Raw genomic sequence first — 9419 nt, 5'->3', positions numbered from 1 at the left:
TTTGAACGATATAATAAATTAAAATCATAAGAGATCTTTTCTTTATTATAATATGAAGAATCTTTTTTATCAATCCATGAAACAAAAAGAGGAATATGTTTTGATTCAATTATGATTGAATCAAGTTTTAAATTTTGTTTTCTTGGTATTACGTTAGATTTAGGTTTCATATTAGGAACAATATGAAATTCCAAAAGGTCATAAATTAAATCTTGTGGTAAAATATCTTTATAACAATAAACTTTGTAAAAGAAATCTGTGTGTTCAATATGATAAAATCTAATTAAAGGAATAAATCTGTGCAATAACCTTCTAATTTTTGTAATATCATCATTATTCCATTTAGCAGGATCATTTTTAATGTTTTGTTGAGCAAAACACCATTTCAATAACCTTTCCCAAATTTCAATTTCATCCATATACAAATCATCCCTTTTTAATAATAACTCCAATAAAGGAGCTTTTAAATTAACAAAATTATCAGAATTAAATAAGATTTTAGGATTTTTACAAATAATTTCAAGACAAAAATCCCATAAATCTGCGAATGTTTCATGTTGATAAATAGTTTCAAGAATACCAGTTGGATTTTGGTGTAAAAATTCAGTTTTATGTTCGATCAAAAATTCTTGAATATGAGAAACCAATGGTTGGATATTAAATTCATCCACTGCTATCAACAATTTCAATATATCAAGATCTTGTAAATTATTCAACTTAATATTTCCACAATAAATAAACCTAATTTAACATTAAATAAATAATTAAAAATTTAAATTTTAAAAAAATTTTTTTTATATCTATAATAAATATATTATAAATTACCTAAGAATGATATTAAATAATTGTGGTGAAATATTAGGTTTTCTGAGAATAAATTTTCCATCTTTTTTCTCTGCCCATCCATTAGAAAATGCCGTATAAAAATATTGTGACCTATGACATAAAATACTTGAATGTAAATGAAATTCTTTTACATTTGGTTTTTCACCTACATAAATAATAACGTCGTATCCAAATCCACTTTCAAGAATTTTTTCGTAATCATTGGATAAATCTGCCCAAAACTTTGAAGACATTGTTAATGTCAATAAAGAAAGAAAGAAAATAGTTAAACCTGCCCAAAACTTTGAAGACATTGTTAACGTAAATAAAGAAAGAAAGAGATTCGACGATCAACAATTGGAGCGCCGTATTTATTATGTAGATCAAAAAATATTAGAGATTGTTAATACTTTGTTTTACAAGAATATAATTATTCTAATGATTTTTGAACAATGGACAATACATATATATATTCTATATATACATATATATTATTTTTTTTCCTTCTTATCTAATAATAAATAAAATGCAAGCGAAACCGGAACATCAATTTTGGCCGAGTATTATAAATGAACTTTTAGAAACCAAATGAAGGATATGATGTTATAATTTACGAGAAGAACCAAATGTTCAAGAATTTTATACTCATGCCACTCATTAGGATGTACATTATAATATTTCTTGGCATTATTTTAAAAAATCTTATTGAGGAAAAAGGTGAATATTTTATTTTTAAAAGACCAAACATTTTTTCGTGTATTTTTCATCAGTGAGATTCTTTATTAATTTTTTTTTCATTATTTAATTTCTATTTTAATTAAAAAAAAAACACAAAATCTTTTTTTTTCCTTAAAAGTCAAAAATAACAGCCAAAGAAATATTAAACATAATAGTAAATACTTTGGATTTTAACTAAATGAACTCGTACGACATTCAAAAGAATATCTGATAATCAATGGCAATTTTCATGAATGTCTTATGGTAACTTTTAGTCATGAATCATTATCCTCTTTACAAGAAATAATTATTCGATCATCTGTCAAAAACCTAATGTAATTTTTGGAATTTGATTTTTTATTTCTTTACAACAAATTAATATTGGATGAAATAATTCTTTGGGAAATTGGTGTACTGTATTTATCAATATAAAATTTTGAGAGTGATAATGAAGATGACGATATTATAAAAAATTTAAGCAAAGAAGAAATTAAGACCACACACACTCACACATATATATATACAAACTTGGATTGATAAAGAAACTGAGATATATGACCAATCAATTAATTATGAATTTAATATTTATTAGATCAACGAAAGTTAGAATTTACGGTAAATCTTTTTACGAAAAATGTGATAATAAAGGTCCAACTATTATCATTTATCATAGTAAAAATTAAAGATACAAAAAGATTAATTGGAAGTTATAAACTTTTAGGATGGAAGGTAATTAATCTACTAAGAAGATAGCATTAGTAAAATTGGTAGTTATTGATCCAACAAATGCTGTAGGTGTTTAAAGATTAGGGTTCGATATTTGGTGATTTAAATGGTCATAGTAACGATTTAGTTATGAAAAGTTTGGAACACTCAACACTGGAGTTTGAGCAGTGGTTCTTACGAATCCTAGTTCAAGAATGGGAAGTATTTCAGGTAAAGAAAAGAAAAAATATGGGGCATTAATTTTATATTAAATGAATTAATAAATCATCTAACACTCCTGGTTATACGGGATTATCTTCATAAAATTTGCCCTCACGTGATATATTCGTTTGGTGTCGCTCTTCATTTTTTTTCTAAGTATTCTGGGGGGACAGTTTTTCCATAAATCCTAAGTAAAGAAAGAAATGTATATTCATTTTTAATGAAGAGTTTTTTTTTAAAATTTTTTTTTTAATTTAAAAAAATAAATTGAAAAAAATTTTTAAAATTATTTAAATTATTTTCTTTAGGATTTATTAGGTTTTTTTGAGGTCCATTTGAATCTCTTAAGATTTATTAGGTTCTTTAGGATTTGTTAAAGTTTGTTAGATTACTTTAAAGTTTTTTTTTAGAATTTATCAATCCATTTATTAATTCAATTAACTTGATCAATGGCTTATCTGTAAATATTCATTAAGTTAATCCAAATAATAGATCTGATTTTTGGTCATCTAGTTAACAAATTGATCAGTTATATCTTGATTACATTTTTATAAACATTTATTTTTAAAATGATTTATCTATATTTACAAAAGAAATTTAAAGAAGCTAATATAAATATTACTATTTAATAAATATAGCCATTAACTAAATTTTTTATTATATACTAATTACTTTTTTTTTTTTGCTGCAGTATATTTAGATCTTTATTAGAATAAATGTGTTTATACAGAGGGTGATCAATGTTATACGGACATTTAAAGATATTTGGGTATCTAGTGATTGAAATTTCATAATTTTACATTCATTTGATTCGTCTCATTGAGAGGATTTGAATGATAGTAATATGATCTCTACATAATTAATATTAAGTGTACAATTACGCTTTAAACATTTAAATATTTCTGTACGAATATTTTTTGATCCAATGATTGGATTTTCATGATCTTTAGCTCATTGTATTCGTCTCATTGAGACGTTTCAAATGATAGCAAATACATATTGATCGGGTTAATAATGACTGAATTATGGTATTTTTTATAATTTTTAACTTATTATTATGCTTGTTATATAAATCATAGAATTTTTGCAACAAGCATTTTCATATTCCCAAGAAATTCTGAAAAATATAAAGTATAAGAGTTGTTTATTATGACTGTAAGTACAGAATAATGTTTAATTTATATTACATTAATATATAATGTTCAGCATAATTTGGCAAAATAAAAGTGTCCACATACTTTTGATCACCCTCTGTAAAACATCATACAAATGAAAATAAACTAAATAAACTAATTTAATAAAACCTAAACCACTCGTCATTCTGAAAAGGATCCTACATGTATAGCGTTAGATGAAATTTCAGCATGGTAGTATTTTTGCGTCAACGCATACTCATTTTTAGAGGAAATTTCCTTCTCTCGCCTACACCCTCGTAAGGAAATTCCAGCAAAACTCATTATAAAACAACAAGAAAAAAAAAGAGGATTTTAAACAAAAAATTCAAAGTAAAAAAAAGGGGTAATAAATATAAATGATAGCGAGCATCCCATTTAATCCCAATACTTTGTATTTGATCCAGTCATCCTATCAGTTGGCCAGTGATTTTAGCAATGCCTGAATTTCAGCCAGAATAATAAGTTTGTTGTTGCTGTCAAAACCTTTATTATTCAAAATAGATTGCTTCTTTTTTTAAAGGACTTTCTCTTCTTAAGCTGTCTATTATTATCATTATTATGCATAATATTTGGAGTCTTCTCTTAGTTCTGCTTCTGAATAGAGTTTGTCTTCTTTGGTAGTTTATTTCTAGGCCAGTTTAAGATAGGTGAAAAATATCTAATCTAAACACCTTTAAATTCTTCAAAGTTAAATTTCATAGTAAGTGTTTTATCCAAATTTGCCTAGATATCAAAATACACAATCGACTTCCTACATCTATAGTTTTAAATAATTTTAAAAGCCTAAAGCATCATCTAATTGCAATAGTAAGGATTGAGCAGGATTATCTGCATTATAAACAACATTGTTAGTAACGAATTTGAATATGTCTATAACAACAGCCTGAAATCTCTTTTACTCTTTATGTTGCTTTAAATTCTAGAATGCAGAGAACCATTGAACAGGCATTTCTCTAAATGGAGCAGTCCATACTCAATTGTTTCAATTATGCAAAGTCTATTCATTGAAGTCTATAGATACGGTTACAGTTGAATACTAGTTCTTTTACATTTTAACTTTGAACGCAATTACTTGATACCATTTTCCTAGATTTGTAAGAATATCAAGTTACTGCATGATGAAAGGGATATTATAAAAAATTATCTCACAAACATTGGCCTTATTTTGTGGCATATATCTGATCATGACAGTTAAAATCATTTTTTCTGGTGTAAGTTTAGACTTCTTAATCTTCTGCTGTTGCAATTTATTAGATATACTACTCTTTGATGAAGTTTTTTGAGTGTTCCGTTTATTTAAAAAGGATGGTGATGTAGGCAGAATTAGAATCTTTTGCGATATCAGCATATATCACATATTTCTTTCCTCTTGGGATATATGGCTGAGCTTATACGTTGAATTTTATTTATGTCACAGGAGTATAACCGGTAATTGGTGTTTAGGCTCCTCTAAAATTTCTATTTCTATCAAATGATTGTCTAGCAGAGCTGGACTCCTATTGGATGAGACTGTTGTTATTTGTTGCTCACATGATTCCACTTCTAATTTTCCCATATAGCTTATCAATGTCTCATAAAGAAGCGTAACCCATATATCTTTGAAGGTATAGAAAAGAAAAAGAAAGCTGTTGAAGTCTTTAACACCAACTTATTAGAATTTATCTTTAAAGGAAGTTTCAAGTTTTTCTAAATGCTTGTATGTAGCAGGTTCAACTTCTTCAAGGGTTTGACTTATTCCTAATGTGTTAGTAGAGAACTGCCATATTTTTGTATATTTTCTTTAAAATATTATTGCTGAAATTTCATAAAAAAAATAGTCTATACGATCGGCAGAAAGAGTTCTATACTAATTACTAATAAAATAACAAAAAATGAAAATAAAGGATTAAAAAATAATTAGCCAAATTTATTAATAATCCAAAAATTTTTAATGCAAATCTTTTGATTTATAAAAAAGTTTAAAGTTAAGAAGTTAAAAATAATAAAAAAATGGAAGTTAAAAAATTAAAAATAGTAAAAATAATGGAAAATAAAAATTAAAAAAATAATGAAAGTTAAAAAATTAGAACTAGTAAAAACTTATTAAAAATAAAAAACATGTGAAATTAATAAAATATATATAATATATAAAGTAGTTTAAAATTTATATAATTATAGGTAAAATTATTGAAAAAATTAAGAAGTTTTAACAAGTTGAAAAGGTAAAATTTAATGAAATTATAATTAAGGTTGCTTGCTTAAACCTTTCCAAAATCTTACAATTAGTTTCTTCAAGATTTTATTATAATTTTATTATAATTTTAGCAAAATTTTGGCAGTTTTAGCATTTATAATAAGTTTTGTCAGATTTTACTTTTCTTCAGAATTTTACCAACTTTTTAATAAGACTTTCATTATATATACTATCCAAATTATATTGGGGAGCTATAATTCATTCAGTTTATATACTGTAGTTTATATGTAATTTACTATGTAAAATCAAAAATAATTTGGAATGCCATAATTGAATTTAGAATTTTACTTATAATTATAATAATCCAAAACAATTTGGATAATATATATAAATTTTATATAGTTTTAGCAAAATTTTGCTATTTTAACATTTTGCTAACTTGTCAAAATCCTCTAGTTTTTCCAGCAATCTAGCAGCAAGAAGGGCCTATAACGTATAATATATATTCCGGCCAATAAGATTTTGCGTAACCTGGAGATATTTGGAGTCATACCGTACGATCAGCAACTTTTTTTTGATTCACAAAAAACATGTCTTCAAAGTTTTGGGCAGGTTTATCCAATGATTACGAAAAAATTCTTGAAAGTGGATTTGGATATGACGTTATTATTTATGTTGGTGAAGAACCAAACGTAAAAGAATTTCATTTACATTCAAGTATTTTATGTTATAGGTCACAATATTTTTATGCGGCATTTTCTAATGAATGGGCTGAGAAAAAAGATGGAAAATTTATTCTCAGAAAACCTAATATTTCACCACAATTATTTAATATCATTCTTAGGTAATTTATAATATATTTGTTATAGATATAAAAAAATTTTTTAAATATAAATTTTTAATAATTATTTAATGTTAAATTAGGTTTATTTATTGTGGAAATATTGAGTTGAATAATTTACAAGGTCTTGATATATTGAAATTATTGATAGCAGTGGATGAACTTAATATTCAACCATTGATTTCTCATATTCAAGAATTTTTGATCGAACATAAAACTGAATTTTTACACCAAAATCCAACTGGTATTCTTGAAATTGTTTATCAACATGAAACATTCACGGATTTATGGAATTTTTGTCTTGAAATTATTTGTAAAGATCCTAAAATCTTATTTAATTCTGATAATTTTGTTAATTTAAAAGCTCCTTTATTGGAGTTATTATTAAAAAGGGATGATTTGTATATGGACGAAATTGAAATTTGGGAAAGTTTATTGAAATGGTGTTTTGCTCAACAGAACATTAAAAATGATCCTGTTAAATGGAATAATGATGATATTACAAAAATTGGAAGATCATTGCACAGATTTATTCCTTTAATTAGATTTTATCATATTGAACCCGCGGATTTCTTTTACAAAGTTTATTGTTATAAAGATATTTTATCACAAGATTTAATTCATGATCTTTTGGAATTTCATATTGTTCCTAATATGAAACCTAAATCTAATGTAACACCAAGAAAACCAAATTTAAAACTCAATTCAAATATAGTTGAATCAAAACATGTTCTTCTTTTTGCTTCATGGATTGATAAAAAAGATTCTTCATATTATAATAAAGAAAAGATCCCTTATGATTTTAATTTATTGTATCGTTCAAATGACAGGTTTGATGCTAAATCATTTCATAGAAATTGTGACAACAAGGGAGCTACTATTTGGATAGCAAAAATTCAAGGTTCTACACAATTAATTGGAGGATATAATCCACTTGATTGGAGTGGAAATGGACCGAAAATTACTTTAGACAGCTTTTTATTTAACTTTACAGATGGAAAAAATATTTCTAATGCAAAATCAGGTTATGTTAACGATAAGAACAATGCTATTTATTGCTATAATCATCAAGGACCCAGTATGGGTGATTTATACTGTCCTGATTTTAATAGTTGGAAGTATAGTTATAGTGGCAATTACTATCCTAGTATAGGAATTCCAAGAAATTTTGATGTAGAAGATTTTGAAGTATTTCAAGTAATTAAAAGATAAATCAATGGTATTAGAATCACTCAATTTTTAAGATAATGTAATATCTCAAATAATATTCAAATTGCTTAATAAAAAAATATATTTCAAGAGTTTATTTATATCAAAAAGCTATTTCGGAATGTCTCGAATTTAATAACAAAGCCTTATTTATTATAACATCGTAAAACACTAGAAATTAATTAAAGCTGATTTGATATTTGATATGTTTAGAGTTTTTATTCACATCAACGATCAAACAAAAGTACAGTACCTAATGCGTCAGCTTGGGGTAAGCCAACTTGAGTAGAGGCCAAGGTGCAATAATTAAATCAAAACTATATGTATCGTATATAATTTGTTGTTTTTTATAATTGATTCACGTGATACAGCCATATTTGTATACAATAATTAATTTGAAGAAGTAATATTAACATAATAATTTATCAAAAGATTCGAAGCAAAAATCAGATCCGGATTGTTGTGGTTGAATTCTTGAAGTGAAATTTCCTTTGTTGAATTTCTTTTTCGCTCTCATTTCTTTTAATCTATCTGAATAATTTTCTTTACCAATTTTATTTGAGGATAATCGAAGTTATTTGGATGTTTTTTTAGATCTAATTTGTTAAAGACCTTCTACCTGCTGTTGATGAATAATAATAAAATAGATCCGAGTCTTGCCAAAATTATCTTTCCTTTGTTTGGTTCTTTTGGATATCGTATAATTGAAATAAGATTTCTTACTGGAGATATACCTTTCTCAGGTAATTGCTTATTTATTGTTGAAATTAAACGAGCTATACGCTCGTTGTGGATTTATATTAGCAACAGGCGCTTCTTTATGATAGCCTCCTCTTTATTGATATATAATTCTTCATCAATAGACAATCTTCACTGATAGGAGTATCTCAAAACGTATTCTATTTGCTTTTTTTATTGGAAATGACGTTTATATGATTCATATATATCCGTTTGTTAAATTAGATAGCTTAAATTGGTTTATATTTAAGAAATAAATTATATGAAAATCATTATTACACCTTATAAACGAAGTTATTTTTTACATTTAATATAAAATATCTGCCGTTTGATAGGAAAAAAATAAACCTTGATATATAGATGAGATATTAAATCTAAAAACTAGAAAATTTGCAAAATAAATGCTTCGTAACTTTGTAGACACTAGTGTTGCGGGCGAAACTAGTTTCGCTCAATTTGATCTCTCCAAATTAGGGTTTCGGAGGTTTCGGAAGTATCGGATAGTTTTGGACTTATTGGAAGTTCACTGGGCGAAGTTTCGCCCGCAACAATAAATTATACGCATGTTCTGACAAAATCTAAATAATTTTAGTTGATCAAAGAAAAACAAGGTAAGTTGATTGTCGATGTTCACCAAAGAAACAACTTGCTATTGTTATATTCTTGGTAAATCGTGTATAAACATAATACATAAGGACATTATGACATTGAAGTTTTCATACCTTTGAAAAGATAGTAAAAGTGAAATTATTTTCCTTATTTAGTACAGATGTACGAGGTTGTTTTTGAAAAATAAAGAAAAATTTGTGGGTTA

Source organism: Rhizophagus irregularis, chromosome 13 (assembly GCF_026210795.1).
Source record: "Rhizophagus irregularis chromosome 13, complete sequence".
Lineage (NCBI taxonomy): Eukaryota > Fungi > Glomeromycota > Glomeromycetes > Glomerales > Glomeraceae > Rhizophagus > Rhizophagus irregularis.
Note: the sequence above shows the minus strand (reverse complement) of the source record.